The following is a 13140-nucleotide window of genomic DNA, read 5'->3' on the forward strand; positions in this document are numbered from 1 at the left end:
GCCACCATGCCCAGCTAATTTTTTGTACTTTTAGTAGAGACAGGGTTTCACCGTGTTAGCCGGGATGGTCTCGATCTCCTGATCTCGTGATCTGCCCACCTCGGTCTCCCAAAGTGCTCGGATTACAGGCGTGAGCCACCGAGCAGGGCCACGAAGGAATTCTTAAAAGAACCATTAAGCGTTAAACGAGTTTTACTGGGGGTCTGAAGAAACTCCCCAGGCCTCCACAAACAAGTTTATTAGGGTCTGAAGGAACTCCCCAAACCTCCGTGATTTAGCTGGAGACAAGAGAAGGGTAATCACTCCAGCACCTGGACCCATTTAGAATTAAGTAAATTTACTGAGCTCCAGAAGAAGGTCTTCAGGACTCAGACCTTAGTTAAGTCAATTAAAATAAGATTAAAATAAGTCAATCGCTTATATCTTTTTTTTTTTTTTAACTAAGTGGCTTTTTTTTTTTTTTGAGACGGAGTCTCGCTCTGTCGCCCAGCCCAGGCTGGAGTGCAGTGGCGCGATCTCGGCTCACTGCAAGCTCCGCCTCCCGGGTTCACGCCATTCTCCTGCCTCAGCCTCCCGAGTAGCTGGGACTACAGGCGCCCACAACCGCGCCCGGCTAATTTTTTGTATTTTTTTAGTAGAGACGGGGTTTCACCGTGGTCTCGATCTCCTGACCTTGTGATCCTCCCGCCTCGGCCTCCCAAAGTGCTGGGATTACAGGCGTGAGCCACCGCGCCCGGCCCTAAGTGGCTTTTTTATTAGAGAAAGCCAGAATTACAAAGGACTTAAGAGTTGGCACTGGGTGGGGGGGCCGGGCATAGTGGCTCACACCTGTAATCCCAGCACTTTGGGAGGCTGAGGCGGGTGGATCACGAGGTCAGGCGATCAAGACCATCCTGGCTAACATGGTGAAACCTGGTCTCTACTAAAAATAAAAAACAAAAAACAAAAAAAATAAATAAATTAGCCAGGCGTGGTGGCAGGTGCCTGTAGTCCCAGCTACTGGGGAGGCTGAGACAGGAGAATGGCATGAACCCGGGATGCGAAGCTTGCAGTGAGCCGAGATTGCACCACTGCACTCCAGCCTGGGTGACAGAGTGAGACCCCATCTCAAAAAGAAAAAAAAGTTGGCATTGGGACCCTTCTTCTTACCAAAGGTGGGCACAATGTTGACAAAGTGCCGGTTGTACTGCATCTGCCACTTAGCCTGGCTTGTCATCTTCTTTCTTCCTCCTCCCTCCTCCCCCCTTCCCCTCCTCCTCCCCCCTTCCCCTCCTCCTCCCCCTCTTCCTCCTCCTCCTCCTGTTTGGCCACCTTAAGAGTCTGACCTTTCACTTTCCCAGCATGGGTCAGGGAACCATGGACTTTACCTCCAAGCATACAGCTTGCTACTTGGCTAATCAGGGCCTCCACCCCACACTGGCCCATGGTGGCCTCATCCTCCAGGGGCGTGCCTGCCAGGAGCACAACTTGATCTCCTGGGGCAATGCCCTCCAGGGAGGCTACATGAGCCTTGATCTGGGCGACCGTCTCCTGGCCGGTCACTTCAAGGGTGTGTAGCTCCTGGGCGCAGACAAAGAGCTGCATGTTGGTGACTGAACTGTGGTCCCATCTGCTGCTACCACAAAGCTAGGGGTCGAGGAAGGAGCGACTGCGCACACGTACAGACCGCAGGCTGCATGTCACATCACTCAATCACATGTCTTTAGAAGAGTGCACACTTACACGTAGACAGATAGCTTAGAAGGTATATAAGCTCTGGAAGACTTTGTAATTTTGAGTTGGTCTGGTGATAATTTCCAGGCCTTCTCCCTGTAACCAGGTGCAGAAATAAAAACTCTCTTCCTCCCCAGTTCATCTGTGTCTTGTTATTGGGCCATGAGAAATCGCAGCCCAACCCTCAGTTTGGTCCGAAACGAGATCTTTTAAATTATTAGGCTGAGGGCTGGGCGCGGTGGCTCACGCCTGTAATCTCAGCACTTTGGGAGGCCGAGGCAGGCAGATCACGAGGTCAGGAGATCGAGACCATCCTGGCTAACAAGGCAAAACCCCGTCTCTACTAAAAACAAAAAAATTAGCCGGGCGTGGTGGCGGGCGCCTGTAGTCCCAGCTACTCAGGAAGCTGAGGCAGGAGAATGGTGTGAACCCAGAAGGCGGAGCTTGCAGTGAGCCAAGAATGCACCACTGCACTCCAGCCTGGGCGACAGAGCAGGACTCCATCTAAAAAAAAAAAAAAAATTATTAGGCTGAGACAGCATGAAAATGAGACAGTAATCACATCCTCCCCCTACTTTAAGCGATGCACTCACCTGTTAAAACTGCTTGCTACTGTCACAGCAGCTGTAAATTAACCTACTAATGCTGCACCAGACACTATAACTCATGTCCTATAGCTTAACAATGGATAGCCAATTACTAATCAATGTCATTTCTGTAAGCCAATGAGAATTCTTGCCAAACAACTTTATACCAGCCCCTCCCTGTACCCCATTTTGCCTTTAAAAACCTGCTTCTGGCCAGGTGTGGTGGCTCACGCCTGTAATCCCAGCACTTTGGGAGGCCAAGGCAGGCAGATCATCTGAGGTCAGGAGTTTGAGACCAGCCTGGCCAACATGGTGAAACCCTCTCTTTACTAAAAATACAAAAATTACCCAGGTGTGGTGGCAGGTGCCTGTAATCCCACCTACTCGGGAGGCCGAGGTGGGGGAATCGCTTGAACCCAGGAGGTGGAGGTTGCAGTGAGCCATGATTACACCACTGTACTCCAGCCTGGGTGACAGAGTAAAACTCTGTCTCAAACAAAAACAGAAACAAAAACAAAAAGAAACAAACCAGAAAACAACAACCAAAAAAACACCTGCTTGTAACAAAGGTGGAACGGAGTTCATATCCAAGGTCACTCGGGTCTGAGTTTCCCAGGAAGTTGTTCTCACTTTGGCTCAAGTAAACTTGTTAAATTATACTTGTGCGTCAGCCTCTTTCTTTGACGTTGGCATTTCTTTCTTTCTTTATTTTTTCTTTTTTGAGACCGAGTCTTGCTCTGTCGCCCAGGCTGGAGAGCAGTGGCATGATCTTGGCTCACTGCAACCTCTGCCTCCTGGGTTCAAACGATTCTCCTGCCTTAGCCTCCTGAGTAGCTGGGATTATAGGCATGTGCCACCACGCCCAGCTAACTTTTGTATTTTTAGTAGAGATGGGGTTTCACCATGTTGATCATGCTGGTCTTGAACTCCAGACCTCATGATCTGCCTGCCTCGGTCTCCCAAAGTGCTGGGATTACAGGCGTGAGCCATCGCGCTACGCCTGGCCTTAGGTTGATATTTCTGTAAAAATACTGGGCCATTTTATATAAGGGCCTTGAGTTTCCATAAATTTTGGTACCAAGGGTCATGCTGGAGCCAATTCCCCAGGGATACTGAAGAACTACATTAATTTTAAGTTTTAAAAATGGAATCTTTCTTTTTTCTTTAGACAGGGTCTCGCTCTGTCATCCAGGCTAGAGTGCAGTGGAGCAATCTTGGCTCACTGCAACCTCTGCCTCCTGGGCTCAAGCGATCGTCCTGCCTTAGCCCCTCAAGCAGATGGGACTACAGGCGTGAGCCATGACACTTGGCTGATTTTTGTATGTGTGTGTGTGTATGTGTGTGTATATATATATATATATATATATATATATATTTTTGTAACTGTCTCTGTCGGCCAGGCTGGAGTACAGTGGTGCGATCTCAGCTCACTGCAACCTCTGCCTCCGGGTTCAAACAATTCTTTTTTTTTTTTTTTTTTTTGAGATGGAGTCTTGCTCTGTCGCCCAGGCTGGAGTGCAGTTGCGCGATCTCGGCTCACTGCAAGCTCCGCCCCCCCGGGTTCACGCCATTCTCCTGCCTCAGCCTCCTGAGTAGCTGGGACTACAGGCGCCCGCCACCTCGCCCGGCTAATTTTCTTGTATTTTTAGTAGAGACGGGGTTTCACCGTGTTAGCCAGGATGGTCTTGATCTCCTGACCTCGTGATCCGCCCGTCTCGGCCTCCCAAAGTGCTGGGATTACAGGCTTGAGCCACCGCGCCCGGCTCAAACAATTCTTATGTCTCAGCTTCCTGAGTAGCTGGGACTATAGGTGCATGCCACCACGCCCAGCTAAGTTTTGTATTATTAGTGGAGGCAGGGTTTCAGCATGTGGGCCAGGCTAATCTCAAACTCCTGACCTCAAGTTATCTACCCACTTCGGCCTCCCAAAGTGCTGGGATTACAGGTGTGAGCCACCATGCCTGGCCAAATTTTTTTTTTTTTTTTTTTTTTTTTTTGTAGACATAGGGTTTCACCATGTTGCCCAGGCTTGTCTCGAACTTCTAAACTCAAGCAATTTGTCCTCCTCGGCCTCCCAAAGTGCTGGGATTATAGGCGTGAGCCACCATGACTGGCCTAAAAGTGGCATCTTGAGGGATTTCTTCACAGGGATCTTGCCATTGATGAAAAGAGATAATTTTATGTATTCCTGTCCAATGTGGATGCCTTCTATTTTTTTTTTTTTTTTTGAGATGGAGTCTGGCTCTGTCGCCCGGGCTAGAGTGCAGTGGCCGGATCTCAGCTCACTGCAAGCTCCGCCCCCCGGGTTTACGCCATTCTCCTGCCTCAGCCTCCCGAGTAGCTAGGACTACAGGCGCCCGCCGCCTCGCCCGGCTAGTTTTTTATATTTTTTAGTAGAGACGGGGTTTCACCGTGTTCGCCAGGATAGTCTCGATCTCCTGACCTCGTGATCCGCCCGTCTCGGCCTCCCAAAGTGCTGGGATTACAGGCTTGAGCCACCGCGCCCGGCCTATTTTTTTTTTTTTTAATTGTCTAATTGGTCTGCGAGGGCTGGCAGTATGTCAAACAGAAGCAATGTCCTTTATCCGGATCTTAGAGGAACAGCTTTGTCTTTTACTGCTGAATATGGTATTAGCTGTGTTTTCAAATATGGCTTTTATTATGCTGGGTATTTTTCTTTCTTCTCTTTTTTTTTTTTTTTTTTGAGATGGAGTTTCTCTCTTTGTTGCCCAGGCTGGAGTGCAATGGCGTGATCTCAGCTCACGGCAACCTCTGCCTCCCAGGTTCAAGTGATTCTCCTGCCTCAGCCTCCCAAGTAGCTGGGATTACAGGCATGCGCCACTACACCCGGCTAATTTTGTATTTTTAGTGGAGATGGGGTTTCTCCATGTTGGTCAGGCTGGTCTCGAACTCCCGACCTCAGGTGATCTGCCCGCCTTGGCCTCCCAAAGTGCTGGGATTACAGGCGTGAGCCACCACGTCCAGCCTGGGTATTTTTCTTCTATTCCTAGTTTGTTAGGTTGTTCTTTTTTTAATCAAGAAAGGGGTGTTGAATTTTGTCAGATGCTTTTAGTATATATTCAATTTCCAAATGGCTCAAATTATGGACTTTTGTTTCAGGTTTTGTTGTTGGAATAAAGAAAACAACAAAAATCTATTTTCCTTCTTTCACTTTTTTTTTTTTTTTTTTTTTTTTTTTGAGACGGAGTTTCGCTCTTGTTGCCCAGGTTGGAGTGCAATGGTGCGATCTTGGCTCACTGCAACCTCTGCCTCCCGGGTTCAAGCAATTCTCCTGGCTCAGCCTCCCTAGTAGCTGGGATTATAGGCACTCGCCACCAGGCCCAGCTAATTTTTTTTTTGTATTTTTAGTAGAGACGTTGTTTCGGTATGTTGGCCAGGCTGATCTCCAACTCCTGACCTCAGACGATCCACCTGCCTCAGCCTCCCAAAGTGCTGGGATTACAGGCGTGTGCCACCGTGCCCAGCTCTCCTTCACTGTTTTGTTTTCTGCTCATTGGAAATACTTTGGGGAGGGGAGGGCCCTCTCTACTACAGCACATGTACTTTTTTTCCTCCAGAGATCTTCAAATAACTACTATCAGTTAGGGGCCTCCTGCATGGTGAGAGATGCTTTGTGTGGTTGAAGGACACAGGGCTTTATTTAGGTCTGAACTAACATCTTTGCTGAGCTACAAGGATGTCATGAGGGTTATTTCTGACAACCTTGGAGATCTGGGTCTTTGTTGCATTAGAGGCATGAGCAGCAGCAGCAACAGCAGAGGTATTTAAGGTTCCTGGAGAGTGTGGACCTCAAGACACCATCTAATAGCAGCTTTCCAGTCCCCACTCTTTTTGTTCTGTTTTTCTGATGACTACTTTTTCGGGAATGACTACCTGATGGATCCACAACTTGCACAGAAAAAAAAAATCTTCCCACCAGCCTGCACCCTAGATGAAGGCCAATACCCAGCATTAGTCACAGCTTCATTCTAAAATACACAGTCACAGCTAGGCCGGGTGCAGTGGCTCATACCTATAATCCCAGAATTTGGCTGGGCGCGGTGGCTCAAGCCTGTAATCCCAGCACTTTGGGAGGCCGAGATGGGCGGATCACGAGGTCAGGAGATCAAGACCATCCTGGCTAACACGGTGAAACCCCGTCTCTACTAAAAATACAAAAAACTAGCCGGGCGAGGTGGCGGGCGCCTGTAGTCCCAGCTACTCAGGAGGCTGAGGCAGGAGAATGGCGTAAACCCGGGAGGCGGAGCTTGCAGTGAGCTGAGATCCGGCCACTGCACTCCAGCCTGGGCGACAGAGCGAGACTCCATCTCAAAAGAAAAAAAAAAAAAATCCCAGAATTCTGGGAGGCCGAGGCAGATGGATCACTGAAGGTCAGAAGTTCGAGACCAGCCTGGCCAACATCATGAAACCCCATCTCTACTAAAAATACAAAAATTAGCTGGGTGTGGTGGCACGCCCCTGTAATCCCTGCTATTCAGAAGTCTGAGGCAGGAGAACTGCTTAAACCTGGGAGGCAGAGGTTGCAGTGAGCCAAGATCACACCACTGCACTCCAGCCTGGGTAACACAGCGAGACTCTATCTAAAAAACACAAACTAGGCCGGGCGCGGTGGCTCAAGCCTGTAATCCCAGCACTTTGGGAGGCCGAGACGGGCGGATCACGAGGTCAGGAGTTCGAGACCATCCTGGCTAACACGGTGAAACCCCGTCTCTACTAAAAAATACAAAAAACTAGCCGGGCGAGGTGGCGGGCGCCTGTAGTCCCGGCTACTCGGGAGGCTGAGGCAGGAGAATGGCATAAAAACCCGGGAGGCAGAGCTTGCAGTGAGCTGAGATCTGGCCACTGCACTCCAGCCTGGGCGACACAGCGAGACTCCGTCTCAAAAAAAAAAAAAAAAAAAAAACACAAACTAAAACAAAAACAAAAAAACCACAGCTAGGTCCCAGTCAAAACATATGACCCAGGACTGTGTAAGAGGGGCTGCAATTGGCCGGGCGCAGTGGCTCACGCCTGTAAGACCAGCACTTTAGGAGGCTGAGGCGGGCAGATCACCTGAGGTTGGGAGTTCGAGATCAGCCAGACCAACATGGAAAAAACCCATCTCTACTAAAAATACAAAAAATCAGCCAGATGTGGTGGCACATGCCTGTAATTCCAGCTACTTGAGAGGCTGAGGCAGGAGAATCACCTGAACCTGGGAGGCAGAGGTTGCAGTGAGCCGAGATCGTGCCATTGCATTCCAGCCTGGGCAATAAGAGCGAAACTCTGTCTAACAAAAAAAAAAAAAAAAAATTGGGGCTGCAATCCCATACTTCTGCTCCTTAATGTAAAGGAATTATGCAAACTGCTGACTTAGCTCAGCTGAATCTGGAACTGAGGCCAGCTAGGCCTCAGCAATGCAACACAGGGCAGAAGCAGCAGCTTAAAGTACACGCTGGCTGCTGGGCAGCAGAGCAGGTTAGCAACCCAGAGGAGAGAACAGACCCGTGGCGTAGTGACCAGCATCTAGACATCTTGTTCATGGTGCCAACTGCCAGTGTCGCCTGAAAACGTGTGGTTCTGATGTTGACCTGCATGGCTGTGTGGCAGACACACAGTGAGTATAAAAAGGCTTTATTACATAATTGAGATCTCAGGGCAGGGCTCACAAGCAGGTGTGAGATGGCTTGACAGCAAGGAAGATTGCATTAATTCCTATTGTGAATGGTGATGCAGGAATCCTCAAATAAATACCACGAAAGCATAGGAAGCAACATATTAAAAGCATTACATAACCACAAGTGAGATTTATTCTTGGAACGTAAAAATGGTTCAAAATATGAAAACTGATAATTGTCATATACCACATTAGCAAAATGATGGAAAATGACAATCATCTCAATTGATGCCATATATGAAAAACCTACATCATTTTGATGGTGAAACACTGGATCAGGAAAAAGAGGATGTATGCTCTAACAGGTTTTTTTTTGTTGTTTTTTTTTTTCCTGAGACGGAGTTCTCACTGTTGTCCAGGCTGGAGTGCAGTGGCACGATCTCGGCTCAGGGCAGCCTCCACCTCCCAGAGGTTCAAGTGATTCTCCTGTCTCAGCCTCCTGAGTAGCTGGGACTATAGGCAGATGCCACCGCACCCAGCTAATTTTTGTATTTTTAGTAGAGACGGGGTTTCACCATGTTGGTCAGGCTGGTCTCAAACTCCTGGACTCAAGTGATCTGCCCGCTTGGCTGCCCAAAGTGCTGAGATTACAGGCGTGAGCTACCGTGCCCGACCCTAACTAGGTTTACTCAGTGTGTTAAAGGAGAAGCTGTCAGGGAAATCAGGCAAGAAAATGAAATGAAAGCATTCTAGATTAAAAAATATACACACACAGCCCCCACAGCCTCCCAGACCAATATACAAGAGATATAACCATTTTCACTGTACACACAGGTGGACACACCCAGACACAGACACATAATCTCACAAACTCACAGATATAATGGCCCAGAGATACCAACAGATGCTTGCAGAGACACACAGACCCCAGGCCTGCCCCCTCTACTCCAGGTTTCTCTCCTTCCTGAGGAATAACCACTGTGATCTGTATAGTTTTGCTTATTTTCTTGTTTCTTCTCTTTTAGAATGTCAGGTTGGAGGAGACAGGGATATTAGTATAGCTTTGTTCATTACACCAACTAGAGAACCTGTTATATCAAGGAGATTAATACTTATTGAATCGACCAGGTGTGGTGGCTCACGCCTGTAATCCCAGCACTTTGGGAGGCAGAGGCGGGCGGATCATCTTAGGTCAGGAGTTCGAGACCAGCCTGGCCAACATGGTGAAACCCTATCTCTACTAAAAATATAAAAATTAACTGGGTGTGGTGGTGCACTCCTGTAATCCCAGCTATTCCAGAGACTGAGGCAGGAGAATTGCTTGAACCCGGGAGGCGGAGGTTGCAGTGAGCCAAGACCGCGCCATTGCACTCCAGCCTGGGCAACAAGAGCGAAACTCTGTCTCAAAAAACAAAACACAGAGACACTTATTGAATTGTAGGACTCAAACAGACACACAAACAGGTTTTACACAAACCTCACCATAAGCTCACATACACTTAATCTTCAAAGAGTGAATTGTTCTCACCCACATCCCATGTGGCAGAGAGGTGCCTTCCAGCCCCCAAGCCTCTCACAAAAAGTGGCTCTTTAGCCCATCCTGATGGGGAAGACATATTACACTACTTGAGCATATAGACTCTAAAAAGTGCTTTTCTGTAAAAGTAGAAAATGGGAGTTCAAGGATGCAAAAGGGCTGGAAGTGGATTTGATACTGCTGCTTCAATCCTTCAACTGTTATAAATTGTAGATGATTCCAGGAACATCCCTCATGACTTGACCCTGTGTCCGTTTGCTTTTCCACTGAGAGCACAGTGAGGGCAGCAAAGGTGTGGATCTCATGGCTCAGCCGCACGCCCTCCTCTGAGCTCTTCCTGGTAGCGCTCACCTCCACTAAGGGCACATCTGCCAGCAGACCTCGCTCCAGATGGCCCCACGGGACCCCACCATGCTCAAGCCTTGCAAGGCTGCCCCCTGACCCACATCTGCTGTTGGGGTAGGACGGAGGCCTACAAAACTCAGACTAAACATCTTGAAGTGACAGAAATATCACTTCTGGTATCCAGGGAAAGACAGGAAGTTGTTGTGAGGTTGGATGGTGAGCTGGTTTCCCTCATTCCTGCCACATCCCTGGCAGGACACTCTGACTTGCTATCCAGGTAACAGCGGGCACTGCCTCCACCAAAGGAAGGGCCTGACACCTACCATGGCTGCACAGCTCAGCAAAGAAGGAACTCTTCGGTGCTGTCAGGACACAGTTTCTTGCGAGTTCAGTACACTTTGCATTCTGGGAGTGACATGAAGTGAGTGGGCTCCATGGCCAGTGGCACCTCTCTGACATGGCGGCCTCCCGTATACCACAAGGCTGGAGTTCTGCAGGGTGGGTTCTGTTCCACAAAGCAGTAAGTGCTGGCCTTTGGAGGCCAGGCTATGAAACCAGCCCTGCAGCAGCACACGTGACACGCACAGAGGCGAGAAGACCTCGTCACTGTCAGTGCCCGAGCCAGGTGGAATGTGCCAGAAAATCTGTGGTGGGCAAGTTAGGGAAGGTAAGAAGTTTGATTGTGTCCTGCAGTCTATGGCCATACCACCCTGAACGTGCCTGATCTCGTCTGACTGTGTCCTGTAGCTGGGACATGGTAGGGCTACGTCTCTGTGATGCCACTGTTGGTTTTGAGGCTTCTGTGGTGGTTGGTGCAGAGCTGGTGGTTATGGGACAGTGGATCTTGTATGGTCAAGGGGCATGTGTCCCATGACACACATTCTGCCACGGCTTCTTCCACCCTGTCACTTTAGAGCTACCTGGGTTGTCACAGAGAAACGTTCTAGTGTGAACTTTTATTTATTTATTGAGGCAGAGTCTCTGTCACCCAGGCTGGAGTGCAGTGGTGTGATCTTGGCTCACTGCAACCTCTGCCTCCCAAATTCAAGCGATTCTTCTGCCTCAGCCTCCTGAGTAGCTGGGATAACAGGCACGTGCCATCACACCTGGCTAATTTTTTGTATTTAGTAGAGACGGGGTTTCACCACGTTAGCCAGGATGGTCTCAATCTCCTGACCTCACGATCTGCCCGCCTTGACCTCCCAAAGTGCTGGGATTACAGGTATGAGCCACCGTGCCCAGCCTTAGTGTGAACTTTTAAGCACATTGACCAGCAAGAATCTACAGTGTGGGTTTGGATGGGAAACAGAGCTGGACGTGACCTCCTGACAGCCTTGGAATAACATGATGCTGACAACCATGAATTAGGGTGTCCGCAGGCAGATCCCATTGGAGAACTGTGGGATGCACCTTTGTTTTCAGAACCACAGCATCCCCAAAGATCTGAACCAAGGACATTGATGAAAGGTTAAAGGCAGATTGTGGGAGCCCTCTCAATTCTGTGCAGTCACATATGTGAGCTAAGGGCTGGGAGTGTTTCTTAACTTCAGACTAGGTTCCAAGAAAGGCCTGTTGGGACCCAAGTCCTCCCTCCTCAGTCCTTCAATTCATCCTAAGGTGGTGGAAAGGGTTGCATATGTAATTGAAGACATTTCCATATTGCTTACAATCAAGAAGCTGCTCTTAAATGTGTGCATGGTTTCATGGTTTCAAAATGAACTAGGATGCATAAGAAAGCAATGACAGAAAAGAAGTTAAATGAATATGAAACTGAAGAGTTTAGTTTCCATGGATATTTAAAAATCAGTCAACTTGAAATGAATATTCAGATTAAAAAGATATAAGATTGATAATCTTACAGCAGAACTGGAAGGTGCATCTTCAAAATGTCTATATCTGGCTGAAAACAATCAAGTTCTTCAACAGGAACTATTACCTACAAAAACGATACATCAGAAATGTAAAGAATTTGAGAAGAATAAAAAGGTGTTAGAACAAGAAGTGAGAGGAGTTAGCTAGCTTGCCTTAGGTAAACAGCAAGGGAAGGGATTTTGGAGAGCCCCTGACCCACTGGTTAGTGCCTTCTTCCCATATATCACAAGTTCTCTGATTGGATTAAAAAATAATAATAATTAGCACAGGGAGTCGTGCCTAGAGATATGCCCACAGCTGCACAGATAGAACTTTTAGCCCACTCAGATGAGGAAACTTGCACAAACCTTTAGCTCACTTAAAGAAAGGAACAAGGCCCAACATACAAATGCCTTCATCCTTTGTGTAACTAGTGGGCTTCCAGGAAATAGCCTGTACTCCTTTTATGGGCATATACCTGGTGGGCTCTGGTGGGTTCTGGTGGGCACTTTCTTTTTTTAGACATTCTTTAGCCTCTATGAATCATCACTTCAGCCTCTGATTGATCCCAGGCCAAGGTCCTGGGCCAGGCTGAATTATGCTTTGCCAAGACAGCCTTCAGACTAGTCAGCACATTTCTTCCCCTTTCCAGTCTATAAAAATCCCAGACCCAGCCTCATAGTGGGCAATCCATTTGGGCTCCACTCTCTGCTGCGGAGAGCTTTCTTTCTTTGCTTATTAAACTTTTGCTCCAATCTCACCCTTGTGTCTGCATTCCTTAATATTCTTGGAAGTAAGACAAAGAACTCCACATACTACCTCAGAAAACAAAAAACTGCTATACTGTGGTGCATTGGCAAGACTGTAACAGAAGTAGTAAATCTGAAAAGTCATATGGAAATGAACATGATATAGAATATGTAGAGAAGTTTAAATGGGAGACTGAAGAAAGAGCAAGACAAGAGAGACAAAAATTAGAAGTCCATCTACAGAACAAATGAGATATTAGCAGAAGTCTGCACCAAGCTTCTACAGACAAAGTGGGTCAAATGTTTACTCTCCATTTTTACAAGGCCAGTCCAAGAGTTATCTTGTGTTGAAAATCTTAACAGTGTAGGTCTCAACAGAGGACATATTATGAGAGAAAACTTAAGGATCCCTACCTCACACCCAGGGACTTCAAATAGCAGCATGAACTACTCAACCAAGACTCAGCCAGATTGGATAGAAAAAAATAACTGCAGAAGTAAAAAATGCTGTTGCTGAATTGGAAATTAGCTCTCATATGATTTCTTCTGTAGAATCCACTGAAGAATGAGTCACATCTAAATCAATATGTCCTTTGGAAAGCATAATAAGAATATGTTCCAATTTTAAAGAAAAATAGGCCGGGCGTGGTGGCTCAAGCCTGTAATCCCAGCACTTTGGGAGGCCGAGACGGGTGGATCATGAGGTCAGGAGATCGAGACCATCCTGGCTAACACGGTGAA

The 13140-nt window shown here is 47.8% G+C and overlaps 1 protein-coding gene across 7 annotated transcripts in view; it reads right to left on the reverse strand.

Moving 5' to 3' along the window:
• The window catches only part of LOC105484732 (zinc finger protein 14), a 51699-nt gene that overhangs the window by 16440 nt on the left and 22119 nt on the right, over window positions 1–13140 (reverse strand). For 4 of the 7 annotated variants that reach the window (XR_011617366.1, XR_011617367.1, XR_011617365.1 and 1 more), the window contains one exon: window positions 1275–2217. The exons of 1 other annotated variant lie outside the window; for it this stretch is intronic. The gene's annotated coding sequence lies outside the window, so the exon portion shown is untranslated. Of the gene's footprint in view, window positions 1–1274; window positions 2218–7941; window positions 11736–13140 lie in introns of those variants that run through there. 2 more of the 7 variants (XR_011617362.1, XR_011617363.1) reach the window with 2 other exon arrangements.

This window comes from Macaca nemestrina, chromosome 20, assembly GCF_043159975.1.
Source record: "Macaca nemestrina isolate mMacNem1 chromosome 20, mMacNem.hap1, whole genome shotgun sequence".
NCBI classification, from domain to species: domain Eukaryota; kingdom Metazoa; phylum Chordata; class Mammalia; order Primates; family Cercopithecidae; genus Macaca; species Macaca nemestrina.